We start from the raw sequence: 11,669 nt of genomic DNA, 5'->3' as shown, positions 1-11,669 counted from the left end.
ACACTCTTTTAAAAAAAAATCACAGTAAATGATGTCAATATTGCTAAATATTAGAGAAATCCAAATCAAAACTACAATGAGGTATCACCTCACACCAGTCAGAATGGCCATTGCCAAACGCTCTACAAAGAACCAAGGCTGGAGCGGGTGTGGAGAAATGAGAACCCTCCTCCACTGATGCTGGAATGTCAACTGGGAAGAGTCACTATGGGAGAGAACATGCGTGCTAAGTCACTTTAGTCATGTCCAACTCTTTTCGACCCCACGGACTGTAACCTGCAAGGCTCCTCTGTCCATGGGATTCTCCAGGCAGGAATACTGTAGTGGGTTGCCATGTCCCCCTCCAGGGGATCTTCCCAACCCAGGGATTGAACCCGTGTCTTTTATGTTTCCTGTGTTGGCAGATGGGTTCTTTACCACTAATGCCACCTGGGAAACCCATGAAGACAATGTGAAGGTTCCTTAAACAATGAAAATGGGAACAAAGTTACAATATTCTTGTCGACTTAAAAAAGACGCATAACCTAAAAGTTGAGAGTTATGTTTTATTCGGTGGGAATTTTTAGGACTACAAGCCCAGGAGACACCATCTCAAGCAACCCTGAAAGAACTGGTCCCAGGAGGTGAAGGGAGGAGCCAGGTTACACAGAACTCTGTAACAAAGTGCAGGCAGTCTGAACATCAAAAGACTATTGTTAAAGAAAACCAGATATCCTGAGTCAAGGGATTTAGTGACCTGCCTCTTGAGAAACCTGTATGCAGGTCAGGAAGCAACAGTTAGAACTGGACATGGAACAATAGACTGGTTCCAAATAGGAAAAGGAGTACGTCAAGGCTGTCTATTTGTCACCCTGCTTATTTAACTTCTATACAGAGTACATCATGAGAAACGCTGGGCTGGAAGAAGCACAAGCTGGAATCAAGATTGCCGGGAGAAATATCAATAACCTCAGATATGCAGAGGACACCACCCTTATGGCAGACAGTGAAGAGGAACTAAAAAACCTCTTGATGAAAGTGAAAGAGGAGAATGAAAAAGTTGGCTTAAAGCTCAACATTCAGAAAATGAAGATCATGGCATCTGGTCCCATCACTTCATGGGAAATAGATGGGAAAGAGTGGAAACAGTGTCAGACTTTATTTTTTGGGGCTCCAAAATCACTGTAGATGGTGATTGCAGCCATGAAATTAAAAGATGCTTACTCCTTGGAAGGAAAGTTATGACCAACCTAGATAGCATATTCTAAACAGAGACATTACTTTGCCAACAAAGGTCCGTCTAGTCAAGGCTATGGTTTTTCCATGGTCATGTATGGATGTGAGAGTTGGACTGTGAAGAAAGCTGAGCGCTGAAGAATTGGTGCTTTTGAACTGTGGTGTTGGAGAAGACTCTTGAGAGTCCCTTGGACTGCAAGGAGATCCAACCAGTCCATTCTAAAGATCAGTCCCGGGTGTTCATTGGAAGGACTGATGCTGAAGCTGAAACTCCAATACTTTGGCCACCTCATGCGAAGAGTTGACTCATTGGAAAAGACCCTGATGCTGGGAGGGATTGGGGGCAGGAGGAGAAGGGGACGACGAAGGATAAGATGGCATCACCAACTCAGTGGACATGAGTTGGAGTAAACTCCGGGAGATGGTGATGGACAGGGAGGCCTGGCGTCCTGCAATAATGGGGTTGCAAAGAGTCGGACACAACTGAGCAGCTGAACTGAACTGATGGGATGAAGATGACGCCTAACCACCTCCACATACTCCATGAGGTCGAATGGTCCCCTATGGGAGTAGGATGGCCACCAAGGACACCATGAACTTAAAAATAGTGGAGACAGTCTATACAGTAGTCACAGGAGAGCCAGGACACCTGGATCAATATCCATATATTGACTCATGGCTAGGGTTAGCTCAAGACCCTCCTACTTGGACAAGGTTCTGTATCCAGAAGGGAAAGGGGGAAATATTAATGGCAAAAAAAATTGACTGATGATAAAAAAGGAAATTCTACAGGATTTGGATGGAGATGACCTGCCCCCTCCCCAATACTGGATAATGACACACCTCCCTCCCAGTGCTCCACCAGGACCGGAGGCCGCCTAACACCTGATCCAGGGCTGGGTGAAGTTCCTGAAGCAGCCGCTGCTCCTCTGCCAACTCTCCTGGAGATCGTAGAGTTGCCGTTTCGGCCGGCTCTGATCCCAGCAATGGAGACCTCTGGTCAACGCCCCCAGAATTCCACCTCTGCTGGACCTCCTAGATTGTATCCACCTCTCCCGGTGAGTACTAATGGGGAGGGGGAAGAAAACACAGAAATTAGAGGCTGCATGCCACCAAGGAGCAAGAGGAAAGAACCCCACTACAGATGCCCCTCAGAGAGCTACAGCAGCCTCCGGTTCAGGACGCATGTGGGCACTACCATCAGCCCTCTGCAGCCTAGTATTACCAGCCATTTTCCTCTACAGCCATATTAAACTGGCAGAGACACACTCCATCATACTCGGGGGAGCCACAAGCCATGATTAGGCTAATAGAGACTATTTTTTGAACCCACTGCTCTACATAGGATGACATAATCCAACTACTAGTCTCCCTTTTCAGCACTGAGGAAAGACACAGGATCCTAACTGAGGCCAGAAAATGGTTAAGAGAAATGGCACCTGAGGGTACTGCAAACCTGCAGTGGTGGGTAGAGCCAGCCACTCCCGATGAGAGGGAGGCCCAATTGGGACTGTAACACAGAGGAAGGGAGGGGCCACCTGGAGAGATATCATGTGGCTATTTTACAAGGTCTCAAGAGGGGGGCCCAAAAACCTCCGAGTATGGCAAAACCCTCCAAAGTGATTCAAAGGGAAAGCTAATCACCCTCCGAGTTCTACGAAAGACTGTGCGAGGCCTGTAGATTTTAAACGCCAATAGATCCAGAGGCTGCTGGGTCTTAGATGGTGATAAATGCAGTCTTTGTGTCTCAAGCCTACTCCGAAAATGTCAGATGAGGGAGGGGAGCACCAAGTGACTCATGAACTTCTATACATCCCTGAATGCCCAGAACCTTTGTTGGGAAGAGACTTGCTGTCTAAATTGGGGGCAAAAGTGACCTTTCCCTCCCATGAAAGGCCCACTCTTCAAGTGGGCTCAACCACCCATTTACTCTTCCTCTCGGTAACCCCTCAAGATGAATGGAGGTTGCACGATCTCCTGGAAGGGCTAAACATTCGAGACAGAGAGAGAGTTAATGCAACAATTCCCTGAGGTCTGGGTGGAAGACAACACCCCCAGGCTTGCAAAACAAGTCCCAGTGGTAACAGAACTCAAACCCAGTACAATTACATCAGGCCCGCCCTGGGCCTACCAGAACTTGCTAAGCCACTTAGTCTTTATATGACTGAAAACAACAAGGTGGCTATGGGAGTGTCGTCCCAGACTATGGGGACACGGGACAGACCCGTGGCTTCTCTCCCGAAACAGCTGGACAACGTTGCCGCTGGGTGGCCAGGATGCTTATGGGCAGTTGCTGTGGTTGCCTTACTGGTCCTCGAGGCAACCAAGCTGACTTTGGGCCAAGATTTGATCATAAAAGTCCCACATGAGGTCAACACTCCCCTGCGAGGGGACCCCCATAAATGGCTGTTGACATCCCAGATTACTCAATACCAGGGACTGTTATGTGAGAACCTCCAGGTTACTATTCAGCCTTGTCAGGCCCTGAATCCAGCCACCCTCCTTCCTGTGGGAGAAGGTGGGCCTTCACATGATTACAAGGAAATCCTAGAAGTTTATGCCAGCAGACCTGACTTGACCAAAATATGACTCTCTGGCATAAAGATTATTTCAGTCTAATGTTTTTTAAAAAAAGGAATCTTGGAAAACTAAATAGTAATTGTCCTTTTGAGAAGGACATTTACAATAGAGAATTCTCCATATTTAAGGGCTGTCCCTTTTCCCACCAGAAATAAGCAGATGATTAAATCTCAAGTAACTCTTATCAATGGATAAGTCCTGACTTCAATCTGCAAACACCCATACCCTTCTTTACTGTGTTTTGCATGATAGCCTGCCATAACTGACCTTCCCCTTCCCCCACAACCCCAAGGTCTTTTGTTTGTGTCTGAAGATGGCATTTAAGGTGATGGCTTTGGACACTTAAGGGAGTGACTCAGTTTTCTTGGTTAACTTCCATATATACAGGAGGTATCCATGCTATTAAACTTCTGTTTTTCTCCTGGTAATTTGTCTTTTTTTGTCTTTTACAGGGAAAGTCTCAACTAACCACCTAGGTTAGAGGAAAATGGTTTTTCCTCCCATACACATGCAGTGAATACTGCTCAGCAATAGAAAGGAATGAGCCATCAACCCATGGGGAAAAAAAGAATAAATCTTATCTGACATATTGTTGCAGAAACCAGTACTCAAAAAACCAAGCACCACACTTAGAGAGTTGGAGAACTCAGGTTTATTATGCTGGCAGGCCCTGAGAAGTTAACACTCCAAGCTCTGAGCCCCGAACAAAAGGGTTACAGAGTTTTTATAGACAGACTATAGTAGGCAACACTAGCTGTTAATAGGCTGGTTTAAACTAAGGGGTTTCTCGTGCGTGAGAATAGCAATCAAGATGGGGAGGGGGATGCCTGACCTGGACAGGCATGATTAAGCAGGTTTACAGGGGCTGCTGCTGCTGCTGCTAAGTCGCTTCAGTCGTGTCCGTCTCTGTGCGACCCCATAGATGGCAGCCCACCAGGCTCCACCGTCCCTGGGCTAGGCCATTGCAAAGAGCAGGACAAGGGTGAGTGAGATAAGCTCCGGTTCCTAGTATTGTAAGTCCCTGCTTTCTGAGACTACGTGACCTATGTGATCCAGACTTTGCAAGAAGCAAGCTGAGTTACAGAGGCAGAAGGAGCAGGGGGTTATGTAAAATTTTAACTTTTCCTCTTCAACTGTAGGATGGAAAGCCTGTCCCTGTGTTTTTGTCTGAGCCCACAGATTTGTGTGGCCCGAGGGGTAAACAAAATCTACTCACATTTAGCTATTTTGGATGCAGCAGTGGAATGCACGCTGTGGTAGTATGTAGCTGTAGTAGTGTGGCAGGGAGAGAGCCAACCCGACTCCATGTTGGAAGCTGTTTCTGTGACTTGTGACTCGCTTTTTTTGTTTTTATTATTATAATCATGCTCAGTGGCTTGCCTGGAGGACCCTACCCCTCTGCTTGACTGTGAACTAAAGCGCCTTTGTTCAGCTCATGGAGGAATAGTTTGTCCCTACCCACACCCCTTCCAAGGCTGCACATTCTGTGGGAGATGTTTTGCAAGACTGAAGGCCCTTTCCCTTTACTTCCCCACTGCCTCTCCCTCTCTATGCTGCATTTGACTTTAGTTCCTCATTGCTTCTTTCTCTCTGGTTTATAAAAGAACCCAGCATCTGGACCCCAATAAGGCAGTTATTTTGAGGTGCTAACCTGCCATCTTCTTGGTCTGCTGGCTCCCCAGTTAAAGTTTCTTCTTTGTCTCAACACCTCGTCTCTCGGATTCATTGGCTTATTGTGCAGCCAGCGGAGTGTGCTTGGACTCAGAATAATAGAAACACACATAGAGTAGCCTCAGTGTAAGGGATGGAGCAAAAGGTGCTGACTCAACTTTGGAGATTAACAGAATGTGTAGACTAAAGGCAAAATGGATCTTTCATAAACAGTGGGCTTATTTTATGGGGTTCTCTCCAGGCTGCAGTACCTAAGAAAGCTGAAACTTCTGCACGTGTCTTTTGGAATGGAGCAAGGCAAAGATAAATGGCAGATGGTGGGAGCCAGGCTCCTCACCGTGGGGTGAGAAGTCACAGACAAGCAGGGAGACGGCCTCTGCCCTCGTGACCCTGGATCTGGGCTTCCTGGAAGGACGACGTGGGGGAGCTGACTGGCCGGGGAAATGCACAGATCTCTGCGCTGGGAAGGCCCTGCACATGTAGGAACCTCACCACATCTTTCCCCTATACCTGCTGGAAACACTCAGCCCTGCACAGTCTGCGAGGTGCAGATTTTTAGACGTTCTTACCCCAGGCAGGCACAGGAGTGTGAGGGTCTTGCTTACCCCTAAGCTGTCCCAGAAGCCAGGTCCGGGAGGTTGGAGCCAGGATGCGGGTGCCTGGGCCTCTGACCGGCAGCTGGTGGGAACGAGGAGCCAGTCCTGAGGGCAGGAGCTCCCTGGTGACGGCTGTGAGGCCGGAGCCCTGACGGGACGCCTCCCTCCTGGGAACACAGGCGGGCCCTGCGGTGGCTCTGTTTCCACCTGGGACCCTTTGACGATGTCACAGCACCACAGAGCTCTGAAGTCTCCTGACGGTGTCCCTAATTCTGACACAGTAGTTTTACAGAGGAATAAGAAAGTGAAGCTGAGCTCCCGGCAGCCACTGCTCTGGGCTCTGAGTCGGTTCCAGCAGGACTGCAGCCACTGCACATGGTCCGCTGTAACCCCTGCCCCCTCCTGGCCTTTCCTCTTCCTGTGATGATTCCAGCGACATTTCCAGCCTGGGCCCCTCTCCCAGGCCAGAGGCACTGGCCCAACCACTGCATCCGCATCTCATCTTGGGGGCTAACAGGCCCCTCAGAGGGCTGAGATCCTGCTGCTCCCCACGCCCAGAAGGGGTCCCGCCCTCTCCGGTTGCTGAGCCCCACCCAGGCCTTCCCAGGCTCCCACTTTCTTGTGCTCCAGTGACTGTCAGAGCCTCCTGCAGAGCCTATGGCCAGTCCCCATGCTAATTCCCCTCTACCCCCACAGCCCTGGCCCAAGCCCAATCCCTCCAGCAGGCCCTAACCAAGCTCCCTGACCCCAGGGGGCCTCTCACACCCCAACTCAACGTTTTCTTCCTGCAGCATAAACGAGATCATGACTCTCTTCCTGTTGTGATTCCCCCCAAGGTTTGCCCCTTTGGCTGGGGTGTCTGGTGGGAGAGGCATTTGCCAGGACCCTGAGAGTTCCTGGTATCTCCACTAGGCTGCTGGCTCCTGGTTTCCCAGACACTGAGCACCCTAGAAGGACAGGGACACAGTACCGCACCCCAGAACCTCTCCTCAGGAGGAAAAGGGACACAGCACCCCAGAATTGTTCCTCAGGATGACAAGGACACAGCACCACACCCCAGAACCACTCCTCAGGGGACAAAAGACACAGCACCCCAGAACTGCTCCTCAGGGGGACAAGGGAAAAGCACCCCAGAACTGCTCCTCAGAATGACAAGGGACACAGCACCCCAGAACCGCTCCTCAGGAGGACAAGGACAGAGCACCACACCCAGACCTGCTCCTCAGGAGGGCAAGGCCACAGCACCCCAGAACCGCTCCTCAGGAGGACAAGGACAGAGCACCACACCCAGACCTGCTCCTCAGGAGGGCAAGGCCACAGCACCCCAGAACCGCTCCTCAGGAGGACAAGGACAGAGCACCACACCCAGACCCGCTCCTCAGGAGGGCAAGGACACAGAACCCCAGAACTGCTCCTCAGGGGGACAAGGGAAAAGCACCCCAGAACCACTCCTCTGGAGGACAAGGACACTGCACCCCAGAACCGCTCCTCAGGAGGACAAGGACACTGCACCCCAGAACCGCTCCGCAGGAGGGCTGGAGATGCTGCTGCCTGGTCAAGGAGAGCTGAGAAGGGCTGCGCAGCTGGGACGCAAGCGTGGCGGGCGCGGCCCCTCCCTCGGCCTTCACGTCACCCCTGGGGGACTTGAGGGAAGGAGGGACTGAGGCTCGTGTCAGTTCGTTCTGAAGCAGGACATCACGGCTCAGTCATGTCCCCCTACATTCATGTTCTGAACCCCCGGGACACCAGGATATGGCTGAATTTGGAGATAGGGTTTTTAAAGAGGTGACCAAGGTAACATGCTGTCACTAAACATTGGAAAGTGGAAAAGAAAGTGAAGTAGCTCAGTCGTGTCCGACTCTTTGCGACCCCATGGACTGTATGCTACCAGGCTCCTCTGTCCATGGGATTTTCCAGGCAATAGTACCGGAGTGGGATGCCATTTCCTTCTCCAGGGGATCTTCCCGACCCAGGGATTGAACCCAGGTCTTTAACATAGCAGGCGGGTTCTTTACCAGCTGAGCCACGAGGGAAGCCCAAATACACAGGTCAGCTTCTCACACACCTGAACAATTGGTTGTTGTTCAGTCGCTCAATGTGTCCAGCTCTTTGTGACCCCGTGGACCGCGGCACGCCAGGCTTCCCTGTCCTTCACCATCTCCAGGGGCTTACTCAAACTCATGTCCATTGAGTCGGTGATGCCATCCACCCGGACAGCTACATAATTTTAAAGAGTAAAGACGCAGTTGGCTCGGTAATTGACCAAGAGGGCTCCAGGGCAGGGTGAACCTGGATGAACACGGTTTTCCCTAAGGCTCTGCTCGCCCTGGAAACCAGAGATGGGCATGAAGAAGTGCTGCCCCTTGTGGCCATTCCCCATAGCAACAACTTTAAAACCAGGGCTGCTGGGCTCAAAATTCACGAGGTCTGTGAGACTGTATATGACACCTGCCATCAAACAATGTCGCTGTGTAAATCATTGGAAAATAATTTAAAACAGGGCACACATTCAATAAACCAATTTCAGCTGGTAAATTGTACTTATACTGTATAAGATCAAAAAAGGACCTGCACAGATACTCCACCTCACTAAATATTAAATGCATGGAAATCAAAACTACCATGACGAATCACCTAAAACTGGTCAGGATGAACAACATCAAAAAGATCTACCAGGAATAAGTCCTACAGAGGGCACAGGGAAAACAGAATTGCCCTTCATTCTTTATTGGGATGTTAATTGGTACAGGAACTATGGAAAACAGCATAGAGGTTCCTTAAAAAAATCTAAGTGTAGTGAAACTGCAAGATCTGGCAGTCCCACTCCTGGACTTAGCTCCAGAAGAAATCAGAACTGGAAAAGACACATGTGCTGCTGTTCTCAGGGAAGCATGATTTACAATACACAAGACACTGGAATCAACCAAATTCAATCAACCAACCAACCAAATCTGAAACTAAGTTCCAAACAGTTCACAGATCTAAATGTAAAGTCAGATACTATAAACCTCTCGAGTCCATTGACCAAAACATGAACACTTAGTGATACCCCTCTTCACTGGAACCCTACTAAGTTATAAAAGAGAACAGAATAATGCCAATGACCCCAGCATGGATGGACCAAATGATTATCATACTAAGGGAAGTAAGTCAGAGAGAGAAAGACGAATAACCTCAGATATCACTGACAGGTGTATTCTATCAGTTCACACAAATGAACTAATTGACACAACAGAAGCAGACTCACACGCTTACAAATCCAACTTATGACACGACTCAGTGACTGAACAACAGCAGCATGAAAAGCTGTGCAATGGACACAATATTCACAGGGCCTGTGGGGCTACAAGCGAAAATACCCGATTTCAAGAAATATCCCAGGACTGGTCATTGAAAAAGAATGCATGAAAAGCTGTGCAATGGACACAATATTCACAGGGCCTGTGGGGCTACAAGCGAAAATACCCGATTTCAAGAAATATCCCAGGACTGGTCATTGAAAAAGAATGCAAAACTTGGAAGACCTTTAGGAAGCCAATTTCAAGAGAAAGTTTATATTGCACCTTTGTAAAAAAGTCACAGGAAAAGATGTCAACATCACTAAATATTAGAGAAACGCAAATTGAAAGTACAACAAGGTGTCACCTCACACCAGTCAGAAGGGCCACTGTCCAAAACGCTACAAACATTAAATCCTGTAGAGGGTGTGATGAAAAGGGAACCCTCTTCTGCAGATGCTGGAAATACAAATTGGGAACAGCCACTATTGAGGATGGGATGCAGGCTCCTTAAGCAAGGGAAACAAGAATGAGATTAGAATACTCCCTACGACCACGCACAAAGCTAAGTTCCAAACAGTTCACAGATCTAAATGTAACGTCAGATACTATAAGCCTCTTGAGGTGTATATAGGCAGATCATGCTTTGACATAAATCACAGAAGGTTCTTTTTGCATCCACTTCTTAGAATAAGGAAAAAACTAAAATAAACAAATGGGACCTAATTAACTTTCAAAGCCTTGGCAGAGCAAATGAAACCTAAAACAGAAGAAAAAGACCACCCTCAGGATGGGAAAAATATTTGCAAAGGAGAATATCACAACAAACTCATGCAAGCAGCTTGCACGGCTCAATACATGTATATATATATATAAACACACAGCAAAAAATGGGCCAATGACCTAACTGGACATTTCTCCAAAGAAGGCATAGAGAAGATCATTCATCAGATGAGAAGATGCTCAGCATAACCCATTATTCTATAAATAGGTAACTCAAAAGTCCAATGAGGTATCAACTCACACCGGTCAAAATGGCCATTTAAAAAAATCTGCGACAATAAATGCTGGAGAGTGTGTGGAGAGCAGGTAACCCTCCTGCAGTGTTTTTTGGGAATGCACACTGATACAACAACTAGAAGGAAAAGTATGGAGTTTCTCTTAAAACCTCAACAGAATCACCATAGGACCCTGAAATCCCACATCTGGGCATAGATTTGGAGAAAAACAAAATCTTGAAAGACACCTGAACCCCTACGATCCCAGTTGCACTAGGTACCATAGCTAAGACAAGGAAGCAACCTACGTGTAAAAGGACGGATGAATGCATGAAGAAGATAGGGTGCTTGTACAGTAATACAATATTACTCAGCCACAAAGAAGGATGAAATAACGCCATTTCCAGTCACAGGAAAGAAAGTAGAGCTGATCAAATGACATAAAGTAAGGAAGACAATGAAAGACTAGTATCATACGATGTCACTTTCAGTTCAGTCGCTCAGTCATGTCCGACTCTTTGTAACCCCATGAATCGCAGCACGCCAGGCCTCCCTGTCCATCACCAACTCCCAGAGTTCACTCAAACTCATGTCCATCAAGTCAGTGATGCCATCCAGCCATCTCATCCTCTGTCGTCTCCTTCTCCTGCCCCCAATCCCTCCCAGCATCAAGGTCTTTTCCAATGAGTCAACTCTTCACAAGAGGTGGCCAAAGTATTGGAGTTTCAGCTTCAGCATCATTCCTTCCAAAGAACACCCAGGACTGATCTCCTTTAGGATGGACTTGTTGGACCTCCTTGCAGTCCAAGGGACTCTCAAGAGTCTTTGAAACACTAGTATCATATGATATCACTTTCAGGTAGAATCTAATAATGGATACAAAATGAATGTCTTTACCCAACAATGACAGACTCACAGACCTAGGAAAGAACCTTATGATTACCAAAAGAGAAAGGTGAGGGGCCAGAGGAAATAACTGGCTCATATTAACATATGCACCCTGCTACTTATATAATAATCCACAGAGAGACTGTATGGCACAAGGAAGCTACTCGACCCTCTGTAATAAGCTATATGGGAAAAGGACCAGTAAAGGAACGCATGTCTGTCTTTGTATAACTGAATCAAGTTGCTGTATATAGGAAAGGGAAAAAAAAAAAAAAAAAACCACAACATTGTAACTCATCTACATACTCCAATTCATATTATACTTGAAAACAAAAAAAGAAAAAAGCCTACTCCAGTCCCCTTTAGCACTGACTACCTGAGCTGCTGTCAGATCTCCGGAGCCCGAGCAGGCTGGGGCCGAGGCTGGGAAGCCCTATGTCCGA

This window comes from Bubalus kerabau, chromosome 4, assembly GCF_029407905.1.
Source record: "Bubalus kerabau isolate K-KA32 ecotype Philippines breed swamp buffalo chromosome 4, PCC_UOA_SB_1v2, whole genome shotgun sequence".
Classification (NCBI taxonomy): Eukaryota; Metazoa; Chordata; class Mammalia; order Artiodactyla; family Bovidae; genus Bubalus; species Bubalus kerabau.
This window is presented reverse-complemented; position numbering follows the sequence as displayed.